This window comes from Ambystoma mexicanum, chromosome 14, assembly GCF_040938575.1.
Source record: "Ambystoma mexicanum isolate Mex_15411 chromosome 14, UKY_AmexF1_1, whole genome shotgun sequence".
Classification (NCBI taxonomy): domain Eukaryota; kingdom Metazoa; phylum Chordata; class Amphibia; order Caudata; family Ambystomatidae; genus Ambystoma; species Ambystoma mexicanum.
The window spans coordinates 230,247,191-230,263,820 of record NC_090940.1 but is presented as its reverse complement, the minus strand read 5'-3'; positions in this window follow the sequence as shown (position 1 = coordinate 230,263,820).

Sequence of the window (16,630 nt, the reverse complement as noted above, 5' to 3'; positions counted from 1 at the left end):
ATTTATGGAAGATGTGTATATGTTCCTATCCCTGTCCAGAAAAGTGTACATTTCTCTGATCTTATAACTAAAGTATCCGCGACATGCAACACAGTGGCAGTGGTTGTAATTTACAATCAACACTGCAAGATCTAGTTTTTAATAAGTATGTATTGATTGTGTGTCAAAGATACAGTATAGATCATGGGAAAATTAACATGTCATTAATTAATTTTGTAAATAGTCAAGTTTCTAAGATGTGTGAAATAATTTTTCATGAGGGGGCATCCATTCATTGTGGACATTTCACAACATGGATGCGTACAGAAGTAGATTGTCGTGTTTGTAATGACTCTATTGTTACACATCAAGCTAGATTGCCAAAAGGGTTTAAAGTGTACTTATTTAATATAGTTAGAACCAAAGTTGAATAAAATATATTCTTTGTGAATATAAACATGTAAAATAATTGTTTGAAATGAGGGTAATACGTGTTTTATGTAAAGCAGAAGATAGATTGTTAGTAGGATGTATTTTGAAATTAGTACAAAACAATATAAAGATAATATTCTTATGATTATATAAACTGGAAGAGAAAACAGCATTCTGCAATCTTCAACTTCAGTTTTATTGTGTAAAACATGTACAGGTGTTCCCTATAAGTGCTAGGTTACATACATTATTCCATATACATTATCTTGAGTGTTAGGGAGTGTAGAAGGTCATGACTGTTTATATTTGAAACAAGTAGGATTTAGATACAAAACAATAAAATGCAATGTTTGAAAATAAATTACATATATCTACTAATAATAGTTTTAGGGAAGGATTTAGATATACTGTTATGTGTGTACATGGTCAAAATAAGGACACACAAAACATTATTAAAAAGTATTCCTATTCAATTAAAACATGAAAAAACAGTTTACTTTAAGTGTTAGTTTGCTCAATGTTTAAAGATGTCCTATTTGCAGTGTGGAAGTTCTAAGAAAAGTCGTACAATGTATTGAGTAACTACACTATGGATGTTTTTTGTTTTTTTATAGTAGTTTATACAACATTGTCATTAGCTTCAGAAGTGTGTAGGTGACCAAAAAAAGGATGCACACCAAATCAAGAAAGATGTATTGTAATGGCAATGTTGACATCATTTTTATATTTTAAAATGAAGTTTGATTTCATAAAAATGTATTCCGCATTGTACAAAACTATGTGTGCAAATAGAAGTTTAAATAACAATTCCTATATGATTTGTACATTTTGAAATGTCATTATTAACTTCTCTTGTGTGTAGGTAGCCAAACAAAGTACACACACAGATTTTACAAGAAGTGAAGAAATAATATTTGTTAGATTCTTAGTGTAGCTTTTGGTAACTGTTAATACGTTGGCAGCCACCATTTTCAGACTCTACAGTCTCTACTTATCAGACTTTGAAATACATGAAAAGGCTTTAATCACAAATCCTCCTATCCTGAACGGAATCCCAATAAAATGGATAATGTATGCAGATGATCTAGTGTTGCATGATAAAACACAAATAGGCTTGCAAAAAAGAGTTAATGCCTTATCCAGAAGATAATGACCTAATCTTCTATCTAGCAAAATCACAAACAATGCCCCTATTAAGATTCATGGAAGGAAAAAGAAAGTTCAGAAAGTCTATCTTCAACAGACACAGCTAGAAAGTCTAAGGTCTATCAAATATCAGAGAGAATGGATTGACCAGAGTACTGATGGAAATGTATGGAGAGACCATTTGATGACAAAAACTGTTTCCATGGCACAGCAAGGGATTGTCTTGCATAAGAAATACGGTAGATTTCCATTTATGCCTTTGATTATGTTCTATCACCAGAAAGTAACAGCGATTGTTACATACAGAAGTGAAGCCTTCCTGAATTTACCATGGCAGGTTTGGGACATTCTAGAGGGAAGATTCTAGAGAAAATCTCTATCCTTACCAAACTCCTTTCCAGTGCAATGCATACGATTTGAGTTAGCATTGCAATCCTTACAGTCAATTGTTATGTGGAAAACACAAAACTAAAAATGTGGTAAATGAGGACATTGTGTTGGTTCGCTATTTACGGACTCGACCTAATTGCATCAACAATATAATCCTTAACACATGGAAGGAAGCGCGCAATCAATGATAAACATGGGTATATTGACGTGCAGACCGTGTGAAGCCAAAAGAAAAATACAGCGAAAAGACTGGGTAGAAACTATTGACAAAAAAGCTAAGGGGGTAATTCATAGAATTTAGCGCACAAGTGGCGCACGCGGCTGGTACACAGAGTGCACGTGCAGCAGTCTGCACCAGCCGCATGTGCCAAAACCCATTTTAGTGCACAGCGTATTCATGGATACTTACATCCATAACCAGCCCTGGTGCAAAGTGGCGCAGCAACCCTGCAGCAGTGCCAGTTACGTCCCCAACCCGCCCCGTGCGCCAAAAACATCGCACAATCCCCTACATGGCGCAAAGGCCAGTGGACCAGTATATAGCCCCCGAACCATGAAAACACGTGTAAAACTCCCCACGCACCCCTCGGAATATGCGTACCCCGCTCGTACCAGCGAAAACGCATATAAAACTCCCCGTTCACCCCTCAGAATACGTGTACCCCGCTCCTGCTAGCGAAAATGTGTGTAAAACTCCCTGTGCACCCCTCGGAATACGCGTAACCCGCTCGCGCTAGCGAAAACACATGTAAAACTCCCCGCGCACCCTGCGCACCCCTCGGAATACGTGTACCCCGCTCGCGCCAGCGAAATCACATATGAAAGTCCATGCGCACCCCCGGAATACACGTACCCAGCGCGCACCAGCGAAATCACGTGTGAAAGTCCACGCACACCCCGGAATATACGTACCCCGCTCGCGCTAGCGTACCCCGCTGCATCAGGTAAAATGCATGGAAAATGTCCACCCTGTGGTGTGGCCTGCCTACGGGCCATGGACGGGGGTGATGGGCTGTCTGCGGGCCATGGACTGGGGTGATGGGCTGCCTGTGGGGCATGCCCAGGGGTGATGGGCTGCATGCAGAACATGGTATGGGGTGATAGGATGCCTGCGGGCCATGGACTGGGGTGATGGGCTGCCTGCGGGGCATGTCCAGGGGTGATGAGCTGCCTGTGGGCCATGGCCTGGGGTAATGGGATGCCTGCGTGACATGGACTGGGGTGATGGGCTGCCTGAGGGCCATGGACTGGGGTGATGGGCTGCCTGTGGGCCATGGACTGGGGTGATGGGCTGCCTGCGGGCCATGGACTGGGGTGATGGGCTGCCTGTGGGCTATGCCCAGGGGTGATGGGCTGTCTGCGGGACATGGTATGGGGTGATGGGCTGCCTGCGGGCCATGGACTGGGGTGATGGGCTGCCTGCGGGGCATGTCCAGGGGTGATGGGCTGCCTGTGGGCCATGGACTGGGGTGATGGGCTGGCTGCGGGCCATGGACTGGGGTGATGGGCTGCCTGTGGGCCATGGACTGGGGTGATGGGCTGCCTGCGGGCCATGGACTCAGGTGATGGGCTGGCTGTGGGCCATGAACTGAGGTGATGGGCTGCCTGCAGGCCATGGACTGGGGTGATGGGCTGCCTGTGGGGTATGCCCAGGGGTGATGGCCTGCCTGCGGGCCATGAACTGGGGTGATGAGCTGCCTGCAGGCCATGGACTGGGGTGATGGGCTGCCTGTGGGGCATGCCCAGGGGTGATGGGCTGCCTGCGGGCCATGGACTGTGGTGATGGGCTGCCTGCGTGCCATGGAATGGGGTGATGGGCTGCCTTTGGGCCTTGAACTGGGGTGATGGGCTGCCTGTGGGCCATGGACTGGGCTGATGGGCTGCCTGTGGTATGCCCAGGGGTGATGGGCTGCCTGCGGAACATGGTATGGGGTGATGGGATGCCTGCGGGCCATGGACTGGGGTGATGGGCTGCCTGTGGGGCATGTCCAGGGGTGATGGGCTGCCTGCGGGACATGGTATGGGGTGATGGGCTGCCTGCACGCCATGGACTGGGGTGATGGGCTGCCTGAGGGGCATGTGCAGGGGTGATGGGCTGCCTGTGGGCCATGGACTGGGGTGATGGGCTGGCTGCGGGCCACGGACTGGGGTGATGGGCTGCCAGTTGGCCATGGACTGGGGTGATGGGCTGCCTGCGGGCCATGGACTGGGGTGATGGGCTGGGGTGATGGGCTGCCTGTGGGCCATGAACTGGGGTGATGGGCTGCCTGCGGGCCATGGTCTGGGGTGATGGGCTGCCTGTGGGTATGCCCAGGGGTGATGGACTGCCTGTGGGCCATGGACTGGGCTGATGGGCTTCCTGCGGGGCATGTCCAGGGGTGATGGGCTGCCTGCAGGCCATGGACTGGCTGATGGGCTGCCTGTGGGGCATGCCCAGGGGTGATTGGCTGCCTGTGGGCCATGGACTGGGCTGATGGGCTGCCTGCGGGGCATGTCCAGGGGTGATGGGCTGCCTGCAGGCCATGGACTGGCTGATGGGCTGCCTGTGAGGCATGCCCAGGGGTGATGGGCTGCATGTGGGACATGGACTGGGGTGATGGGCTTCCTGTGGGCCATGGACTGGGGTGATGGGCTGACTGTGGGCCCGCAGGCAGCCCATCACCCCTGGGCATGCCCCACAGGCAGCCCATCACCCCAGTCCGTGGCCCACAGTCACAGGCTGGCCATATGGTACCATGCACTCGGGAGCACCGACACATGTCCCGCCCATCCCCATTGACGGGCACCTGCCAGCAGGCACGACTCATGTCCCCCCACTCCCCCAACCACCCCCATTGATGGGCACCTGCCAGCAGGCCCATACTCATGTCCCCCCAACACCCCCCCCATTGACGGGCACCTTCCAGCAGGCCTCGACACGTGGCCCACTAAAGAACATGTCCTAACAAAACAGACCTATGGCCCTAATGCCAACCAAATCCCCCTTGCCCCCCAGTACAAGCATGCAACCATCCACTGCACCTACTCCCAAATTACCCATGCCATGACAGTCTTAAAAGAACCACCATGCCCATGCATAAATGCACAACAGAGCCACACAGAAGCAACACCTGACTGAGGCAATGCACATTGAGACATGCACAAAACCAATGATAGTGCACAACTCCAATCATGAAGTTTTAATAAATGTATTAAAAACATAATAAAATAACATAAAGAAAATCAAACTTGCAAATTAATAAATAATGAAAGCTATTACCAAAAAAATAGAAAATCCAATGAAAAACAAAAATCCCTGGCATGAAAAAAGAAAGGTGGTCCATTGCCAATGTCAACATGAATTGAATAATCAAAAAAAAAGAAAACCATTGATCCATGGGAAATGTTAAAAAAGAAAGTATGTACAAGTCTTCAACTGTATACAATCCAAGTCCAAAGGGTCCATGATCCCCAAACCAAATGAAACCTACAAAAAGTCCTATGAATAAAAAACTATATACACAAAGTGCAGCAAAGTCCATGAACTCCAAAAAAAAGAAAAAACAAAGGAAACCTAACCCTAAAGAACTATGTACAAAGGCAGCGGGCAAGTCCAACTGCTCACTTGTTGATGTTCCGGTCCAGGGCATCATCGAACTCCATGTCGATGTTCCGGAGGCGGGCCTCTTCCCTGGCCTTGAGGCACTCAGCCCGCCTCAATGCCCTGCGCATGGAGTTCTCCGCCGTGACCATAGTGAGCCGTGCCTCCTCCGCCCGCCTCCTCTCCGTATCTATTTGCTGGCCCAACCGCTGCCACACGGAAGACACTCCCAATCCAAGGTGGGTCCTCCTGCCCTCCGGCCTATGCCTGCCCCTGTGATGTTGTTGGCCCCGAGCCATCATCACTCCCACCATGAGCCTGCTGCTGACGTGCATGTGCCCTGCTTGTCGATGCCTGCACGCCCTCCTCTTGCAGGGGTCCAGTTGGTGGGGTGGCCACCCCTGCTGGACCTCCGACTCCCGACTGTGGCAGGGATGTGTCCTCCACCAGCCTGGCCGCTGGGGCAGGGGCAGCTCCACAGGGTGCCCAGGTGATACTTGGGCAGGAAGATGGCACAGAGGACGACTGGCACATAGGGGGTTCAGTTGAGGAGGGGGTCACTAGAAGATCCAGCACACGGAGGAACCCAGCGCCGGTGACCTGTCCTAGTAGGCTGACGTGGTCAATGAGGTATTCAAAATGATGTGCATTGTCCACACGAGAACTCTGCACGTCATCCCGAATACCACGTTGATGCATCGCCACCCCAGCTAGGACAGGCTCAATCCGGTCATGGATTGCCACGTCGGCAGGGAGAGGAATGCCAGATGTTGTTCGCGCATCCCCTCCCTGAAAACGGGTCTGGACAAAGGCATCCCTGCTGGTGCGGCATGATGCAGTCACAGGATCGGGGACAGGATTACACACAGGCACCTCCGCAGCGGCCTGTGCTGCCTCCTGCCCCTGCCCCTGGACTGCACCACTAGCACCAGTGTAATCCCCCCTTCCAGGCCCCATGCGTGGGCCTTCCACGGCCTCCTCCTCAACCAAACCCCCCCCAACCTGGATGACTCTGTGCCATCTTCCTCCATAGGCCCCTGTGGGGGCTCAGCTGCTCCTACTGCTGCCGAGGAGTCCACCTCCAACCTCCACCTCTTGGACCTTCCCTCGGCAGCTGCGGCCATGTACGTGGCACCAGACTCCTCACTCCCGGAAGAGATGACAATGTGGGAGGAGAGCTGGGCCTTGCGTCTCTGGCTGGCGGTGGGATCCCTGCCTCTGTGCTCCACAGCACCGTCCGCGCCCTCTTCATCTGTCAACGCTGCAGACAGGGAGAGACAGAACACAGGCCTCAGGGCACTGTACAATGGTTGGATACACACGTGACAGTTGCACATGAGTGGCAGTGTCAAACTTCACAGATGGCATCACACTCCCCAACACTCATATCATTTGAACCCACACACATGCACAAAAGGACAGGAATCGGTCAGCAGGCAGCAGCATCCATACACACACCCCAGCATGAACATCCGAAGCTTGATATGATGTCACAAGCAACATGGGGAGTGCCGAACACATGCACACACGCCAAAAGACAAACATGCATCTGTACATCTCCATCACCTGTCACAGTGCAATCATCGGCAACTATGTCACATCTGCCAATCGGGTTCCTACATGGCTGTGTCACATGCATCCATGGTGTATCACTGTCACACACATGTGAAACACACACACGCACATGTATGCCGTGCACATACATGAAGGTGGAACCAGCATCCATGTGTCACACCCCAACCATGCCATAGTAAATATCCAGAAATACTAACATGTGTGCATCTCCACATGCAGTTGTGCATCGTGCTTTGGAACACATACACTATTGATGTGCATCACACATGACAGGACTCACATGCAGCACGGTCATGTCCCTGCAGATACACATCCACACATGGACCTTTTTAGACATATCCCCATGTTGCACACTCCTGGCACACCTCAACATGCACTGCATCAAATAAGTACGTATGGACACTTACCGCTCGACTCAGGACTGGTCTCCCTCTCGAGGACCTGGCGGTGAAGCGCTGGGTTAATGCGTTCCAGGACCCTCATGTCGTCGGTGATAAGGTGGACCGGCACCTCACTGCATCCGCTGTTTCTAAGAGGCACCGGGCCTTCCTGAGGGTCCTGGACCTGAAGTCCTCCCAGCGTTATGGACGTGTTGTATGTCGCGGGTTGCCACCCCCTCCGTGTAGATGGCAAACACGATGTCCAGCCAAATCCTCTCCCGTCCATCCTTGTCGGCGCATCTTCTTCCGGAGAGGGCATCATAATGCACCAGGACTTGCTCCACCAGGATGCCAACCTCTCCTGCTGTGAAGCTGGCAGCCCTCTGCCTCTCTGGCTGGGGATTGCCAGTGGTGTCTGATAGTGTTTCCCCTGACATGGCAACCTCCAAGGCAGTTGTGGGTGGGCAACTGGGTCCTGATGCTGGGTGTGGAACAATGAAACTTCAGTCAGGAGTCTTCTGTTCCAGCAGGGGTGGTCACAGCAACTGGACCCCTGCAGATGGCTGACGTGCAGGCACCAAATAGCAGGGCACGTGGCCAGAAGGCAGGCAGGCAGCAGCAGATGGCTGGTGGGAGTTGGCTAGGTGCTCTGGGGGGCAGAAAAATGGCCTTCTGGGCAGGAGCGTGGTCTTCTGTGTGTTGTCGCATGGCCAGCATGATACGAAGTGATTTGGCACGTGAAAAAACAGCACGTCAGTGTGTAATTCGAGGAAAGGCCCTTAGCGCGTAAGCACGTATGTGACATAACCCACGCAGGCGTTTCCTTGCACATGTGTAAATGGTCCGTGCGGGTCCGCAGCATGCTGTTCGTGCTTTCAGTGGAGACCTACGTGTATTTTTTTTCCATGCAGACGGTGAGTAGCGCACGCTATTGCATGCTATTTTTCCCACTGCGGGTGCCTCTGTTTGTCGCGTAGCACATTTATTGATGTCATAATATCCCACGTGTTAAGCACGTACGTTTTTTTGTGTTCCTGGGTGCCACAGCGTACTGCATGAGGTTTACACGCACGTGGGCTACAGGGGTTGCGTATACATTTTTCTTGTATTTTTGGGGTGCCTGAGCATTGCATGAGGGTCATTTATCCCCAGGGTCCATGGGCAGCCTTGCAGGAGCCCATGGGTATGTCTACCATCACGTACCCTGCCCCCTTCACCCCAATTGACCAGGATAATTGTTCAATGCACCTCCCATTGGCAGTTGTACATCCGTGCCATGGTTGTGAGGCCACAAAAAGGTTATGGAGGGCTCAGCTGGGTGTCCTGCCAGTGTTGGGAGTGGTCGGGCAGGTGGCCGGGGTGACCAGGGAGTACGTGGAGTCCAGGGTGGCCAGGGTGGCCATAGAGCACGAAGAGGCAGGGGTGCACCAAAGGTGCAGGATGTCCAGCCACGTGCTGGTGCAGCCATGCCACCACCCCCTGCGGCTCCAGGTGATGCTGCTGTTGCCTCCGACCCTGGCACCCTTGCGACCCAACAGTAAGTAACATGTGCTTTCACAGGCCCACCAGTAGTGGTAGCTTCAGGTGTAGCGGTGGTGACCACCATAGAGCCCGCCACCCGCCAGGATTACTCATAATATGGCAGTACGGTATGGACGGTGCCAGTGACGTACCGGCACCGGCTATGGCATACCGCCATACTCATAATGACCCCCTTTGTATGTGTGGGAGATTTTTGCCAAGTGATTTTATCAGGTGTGAATGTCTCATGCTTGTTTACATTTCTCAGGTTGCACTTAATGACGATAGTGTCATGAGTTGTGCATTTGGTTAGCTGTTGAGCTGTTGCATGCCATGGAGGACAGGGGTCATGGGTGTTGGGAGGGTTTGGGTGACGTACCAGTGATTTACATGGCCTGTTTTGCAGGGGGGTGGTGGGACATGCACCTTGCATGTGTTTCTTTTGATCACACCAGATTGGTTATGTTTAAGTAGCTAGGGATGCACACAATATAGCACTTCTGTGAATAGGTTCTCAGGGTGGTAAGGTTGTGACAGTTGGGGTGGGAGTTTAGGTGACAAATGTGGCCACAAGCTGGGTCCGGGCTGCCTCGCCACATACCCTTTACCCTCCCATGAGCAGCCATGTGCATGTGGTTGGGGATGTGGGGGCACCACCATGTCCACCGGTAAGCCCTGCTGTGTTGCGACATTGTGCAGGGCACATGCTGCCACAATGATCTCGCACACTACTGGGGGTGCATATAGTAGCTGGCGCCAGAGCGGTCAAGTGAGCGAAAGCGTGACTTGAGCACTCTGAATGTGAGCTCCACTGAGCACCTTGTTGCAATATGGGCTACGTTGTATCTTACTTGGGGTGGTGTGGTGGGGTTCCATATTGGCGTCATCATGTGGGTGCTCAGGGGGTAGGCACTGTCCCGTGGGGAGCCGATAATGGTTGTCATTAGTTTGGTTTGTATATTTGTCTGTGTGTGACATGCATTCATGTGCACAGGCATTTGTACTCACCAATGAGCCATGTGTCGCCATGCTTCACAGCTTCCAGGTCCCGGCTCAGGCCGGACATTCTGTATATGAAACTGTCATGGGTGGACCGAGGATAGTTAGCATTTACAGAGGTGATGATTCCCTGTGCATCGCATACTACCTGCACGTTGATGGTATGCCAGTGCTTGCGGTTGCGGTGGATATTTTCTGTGGCCCTAGGTGGACGTAGGGCCACATGGGTGCAATCTAGGGGACTGTGCACTTTTGGGAAGTGTGCCACCCTGTAAAAGTCCTGGACCATAGCCTGTCTTACTGAGGGTGTTCTGGGCATGTATATGTGCCTGCGGACTCAGGGTCGCGCAGTCATGATTGCCAACGCCTAGTGTAGGCAGCGTGACTGCTGGGCTGTGAGAACCCCCCCCACTATGGCAGTGGTCCGCTGAAATGACCCAGTGGCCAAGAAATGCAGTACATTGAACACCCTTTCCAAGGGGCTCAGTGCTTGGGAGCACAAGGTCGGTGATGTGAGGTCATCCTCCCACTCAGTGACCAGGTCTAGGATGATACAAGGTGAAAAATAAATAACAATAAAATAATAATAAATAAATATAATAAGAAAAATCTGCTCATCAGGCATCTCGAAAAGGCTGAGGCCTGGCTATTCTCCTCCTCCTGCGGTGTCCCATGATCAGTGCTGCGAGAAATGGGACATTCAACGTAGCGGGGACGCTTCCGCCTGCCTTTGTGTGGCGGACGTGTTTAGGCCTGTGCGTGCCTGTGTTTCCCCTATTCGATTGCATGAATATGTGTAGTTTGCGTGCGTGTGGGCGTTCCATGTACTTCCCAGCACTACTTCCCCAGTTACACCCTTATTTTCACGCGTTGTTCCCCATTCCGCGTGTTCAGCCCTGTGTACGTCCCCTTTTTGGAGGGTGTGCTAACGTTGTGCGCTTTCGCTGTGCGCGTCACGCACGGCGTTCGCGATGTTGCAGTGATGTGTGCGCCTGTGTGCACCACCCGCGGATTTGGCGCACATCCCGGGGAAAACACGCGCAAGGCCTTCCATGCATTGCACGCGTGCACTTGATTTTTCATGCTTGCGCCAGCTTGCGCCATGAATTTCGGCGCACATTTATTCCATCGATAGGCCCCTAAATATCAACTTTCACTCAACTGCACACTCAACTGCAGAAAACTAAACCAATTACCAAAATATCTAGAACTCTTTCCCTGTCAAAAAACGAGAGATGTCTTTCTTCGGTATCGGCTGAATGGCCTACCAAAGAGAGAAGTGCTACCAAAAACAAGACACATTTCAATGAAATTTAATACGTGTCGATTTTGTAAGGATGACAGTCAACATGAAACAGCCTACCACATTTTTATGGATTGTATGGCCTTGGATATAGAAAGAAAAAAAAAAATAGTGGCCATGCTCCCATTAGAAAATAACAGGAAAGATCAAGTAGAAAGATGGGAAACTGTACTTATAGGTAACTCCAAGAGTCTGACAGTCAGAGTTGTCCAATATTGGAATGAGATAATCGAAAAAACTATCGATCAATTTGAACGTTAAAAGGGACACAATTCAGATTGCTTTTTAAATACACTAGGAACTATACTCGTGTGAAAGAATAACTTACTGAGTAATCAGGAATGTTACAAGATTTAACCCTTCATTGCTGATTTGTTTTAATTTTACTTGATTATGCAACGATGAAAATTACGTAAATGGAAATGTAAACTTTTTTTATAAACTAAAACCTAAAAAATATACGTTTACAGACACAAGAGGTTTTATTGTCCACCTAATTTTTGAAATATTGGTATGACTATACTTTAAAAAGATGTATACTCAAAATAACGTTACAGTGTTGGCATGTCTTCATACATTTATTTGTAAAACTGAAGATATAGTTAAGTTATATGTCTTGGTTTCCTGGTTCAGTTTGCATAAATTAATCTGCAAATGTGTCATCATTTAATATTAAAAAATGGTTTGTACAGTATTTTAACATATCTTCATTGTAGTGAAATTCCTTTATAGGTGCACAAACTATTGACATTGTGTGCAATTCTATTTAGAATTTGCTTATGCAAAACTAAGTTTGTAGTTACCAAAAAGTGTAGTTGAGGTAATCATACAACATTTATTGTTTTCTATACTACACTCTGTATACCTCTTCTCTATGAACGTGTTATTCTTTTAAGGTTTTTTTTCGACACAATGTTTACTTATACAATTGTTAACATTTTGTCTAAACCTGCTATATAAATATACTTGTAGAAAGTGAATGGAGTTTTTTTTTTCTCTCCAATGAGAACTTTATTTCCTCTGCAGCATGATTAATGAATACAACCTTTTATACAAGCCGGTCAAGTGGCACAGCGAGTAGAGCGCTTGCTTTGACACCCGTGCAGAGCCTGTTAACGCAGGTTCGAATCCCGGCGGGGCCAAACTCAGCCTTTCATCCTTCCGAGGTCGATAAATGAGCACCACACACCGTGGGTAATAATAAGCAGCGCTCGGATACCTGAGGGTTTGTAGCGCTATATAAAAGCCTAATTATTATTATTATTATTATTATTGGTTGTGTACTAGGAATACATTTATTATTCACTTAGTACCATTATGTAACAAAAACATCAATTTTCTTGTTTTTAATATTTTTAATAAATGCATTTCATTCTGTTTTAGAGCTACCAATGTTCAAGAAAGAAGACAGCACATACACCGGTATTAGGTAAGACATCTTAGAAATATGGTATATGTCTATGCACAATGCACATATGTATACACACAGATGTGCATATTTTAAAATATTTTTATTTCTAGCCACGGCTACTTAATTTAATATTTAATGTGATTTTGTTTATATAATAAACTTTACACATACTGTATAAAACCAAAACAAAATAATATTGTGGTATACATAACATCATAAAATCAAATACAATAACATTCATAAAAATCATCAGAGAAAAGAAACCAATTAACCTTCATTACTCATATAACAGCAATAAAATAAATTCAAATTGGACAATCATAGATCTACCATCCCCAATGAATCTTTGGCGTGTAGATAAATAGTCTCTCAGAGCTTTCAGCTAAGGGGTTGAGCATAGAATGTTACTTTCCATTCAATTTCCACGGAAATAACTTATAAATGTATACGACAATGTGGGGTATATTTACAATTGTTCTCCCCAACAGACCCCACCATCCATTGAGCATGTAACATATTGTTACATGATGTCAATTTCTTATATCATTGAGCCCAACTTGTCTTTGATCTTTAGCCATATATTACAAAGGGCAGCTAACAAACACGTAGTATTAGTGCAGTAGGGCCAAAAGGACAATTCCCCAATCACTTCCCGATCATGTACATACATACCAATATAATACTGAATTATACTAGCCATAGTATGGCATTCGGTCAGGAGATGTTTGGCTGTCTCCAATATATTTGGTTCTTTACATAGCCGACAAACTTGTTGTTTAACAGGGATCTTCTCTCTGCTCCCCCTGACCATCATAGTTGGAAGTTGCTCCATTCTAAATAACAGAATGAAGCATCTAAGCCTTTTGGAAGGACATAGGTTCAGGTAAGCCTGTGGCTGCTTAAAGGAATACAGTCTGCACTGCACAAAGTGATAGCTTTTTCACGTATTGAGGTGGGCATATTTCTCCAACCAAACCCATAATTTAACGTGTTTCCCAAGAGCATTCTGTACTTCCTCTGAGTAACTGTCTCCTCTGCAGGTCCAGCCTATTTCCACCAGAAATATTATCATAGAACCATGCAATGGGCAGGTGGTGTGCTTTTTGAGTAATTCCTGATGGACTGCTATTAAGAGTGGATTTGTTGTTCCACTTATTATCTTCAGATAAAACCCTGCCCTCTTTTTCAAAACTATAGCTTTTAGGGAAGGCAATCCTAGCTCTAGCCTTATGAGGGCCATGGGTACGCTGGGAGGTAAACCAAGGATCCGTTGCCAAAATGTCCCTTCAATGACCTGAAGCCATTTCAAATCCAAATGCAGCAGGGCTTCTAGGCCATTTGTCATCATAGGGATAATCACTTGTATATATAGTTGGCACGTGCCCCATAATGTGAATCCACCCTGCTTAATGGTAAAGCTAGAGACCAGAGCAGACACTTGCGCTGCTCTAATGGTGCGTGTTCGTTTGTATGTAACATAGTCAAAGCTGGGCTCGAAATCAATTCCCAGATAGTGATATTGAGGAGCTCATAAGATATTCACTTTGCCTATCATAAGGCTAACTCGAGATGCTCTTTTACTAGTATATCTCAAGACCTTGGTCTTCTCCAAATTAATAGTAAGATCATTACAGTCAGCATATTCCCATAGTGCCAAATTAGATCATTGTAGCCCACTGATGGTATTATCAAAAATTACCAGGTCATCTGCGTATGCTAAGACAGAACAGGGGGCCTCACCAGTTTTTGGGGGATAGTTATTAACTGCAGCTATTGCCATTGGTTTATCGTACACATATAGATTGTATACAAGTGGAGCAGTGACACATCCCTGCTTTACCCCCTGTTCTGTTGGGCCCTTTCTGTCATATGCCCTTCCTGGTCCAATTTGAGTCTGACTGAGGTATTTTGATGTAATAATCTGAGATAATAGAAAAGCCCACTGGGACAACCTATGGCTTCCAATTTTAACTCAACCCAATGAGATGAGATGCAGTGCGGCTAAAGTGAGCAACGCCTGGAGTGATTCTATCCCCAACTACATGCCCCCCCCTGTTAACATTGTAACCACTGTTACAAGTTAACTTTTTGGGGGATTTTAGACACGCAAACTGCTTAAAATAAATTACAATAGATATTGTAATATATTTTTGCAGTCTGTGCTCAATTTAATCTTTTTTTTGTAACTTAAAGGGTAGCCCTTAAAAGGCCCATTTTGGGGAAAGGAAATTGGGGGTGGAACAGAGGAGGAAAACACATAAGGATGAAACATATAACAAAGGGAATTAAAATAAAAAGGAACATATTTTTTGGGGTATTTTCTTTTTTTTAATAAAAAATAAAAGAAAAAGGGGGAAACAATTGCCACTTTAAAAAAAAACTAAGGACAACAGTTAATCTGGTGTTGAAATATTAGCTTCTCCCAATCCTTAGTTGTGGCACCTCCCACCGCTACCCATCTGTCGCATTGTTCACACAGGACTCTCATCACTGAGAGATTGGGAGCTGGTAAAATTGCAGCAAATGCAGCTGACACTGCTGCTGAAGTTAAGGCTTCTTTCAGTGTCTCTGGTGTCCTGCTGATAGATGCAGGTGCTGGAGATGGTGCTGATTTCCGTGCATGTAATGCATGAGCCCAGTGCATTTTATTTTGTGGAGCTCGTGCAATTTCCGATATGCATCATCCACAGCCCTAAAAATGTTTTTGTTTTGACTCTTACTGGCATGACTTAATCGGATTGTACTTGCAGTGCCAAGCTTCCTCTGTCGAACGTGCGCTTTGTACATCCTATAACATATAACATCATCCCAGTGCACTTGCACCAGATGGTTTATCATGATTGATGTCCCCAGGCTTTGTGACAAAACATTAGAAGGGCCATGTTTTAGTGTTTTCTTGCACAGTGTGCATAGTACATCTTCCACCTCTTTTTTAGAACAGTGTTCTTTCACCTTGAAGGATTGCCAACTGTCTGCAGTGGCATTAATTCCAGTTGCTTTCTTCCTGGGTGGCAACGGATTGGGAACTCAGGTGTTGGCAGGGTGATAATTTGCAGCTACACAATGCTGTGCGACCTGATTGGACACTTTCGCACGTGTGGATGTCCTCATATGGCGTGGGTGTAGCCACGTAAAAATATTGTCACGTGTGAGTAGACCGTTTGTTAAAATGGATAGAAGTCACGTGTATTCGCGGAGACGCAGAGCGTGTCATGATTGGCTGGCGCATCAGGCGCAAAGATGTGTAGCCGCGTCGAAGGAGCTTAACATCCTGTTGGGTCATTTCGCAGGCGCAGATTTTGTCAAATGGCATGGGCGAAGTCACTTCAATTAACCACAGTATGTCAATGGCTTGTTGATTGATGCGGCTAGAAGGGTACCACAGCCCAAAATTCGATTGACTATTAAAAACAGGTACAAAGCTACGTCGCCACGTCAACATAGCTTTTGGAGCTATTGGCCTTCCATTGACACAGCTACTGCCACGTGCAGGAGTGGCGCCTCATTGGGAGATGTCATTGGTCAATACTTTAGGTGCGAACATGTCACTTACCCCTCTCGCCAAACATCTTTTTCATGGTTTCTGACATTGCTTTTCATCTCTTGGTGGGGGAATTCATTGTGAGCCTTCAGGAACTTTTAAAAGCAGTACCTTGTTTTATCCATTCCTTTTTTACCTTTCTTCTTCCTATACCTTTTCCCTTTGTCTTGTGCTTTGTAGTTTGCCAGTTTTTGTTATTTTAGCTTGTTATTTTTTTTAAAAGTGTTTGGATATTAAGTGGCATAGTCCTTTTTGTTTTGTGCATTTTTACAGTTTTTATTTTTCCTCCATGGCCCTGCATTTCAAAATGACTACGAGCAGCAGTGATGATGAGGTGGTATGGATGGCTTCAGCTTTACAGCCACGGAAGAAG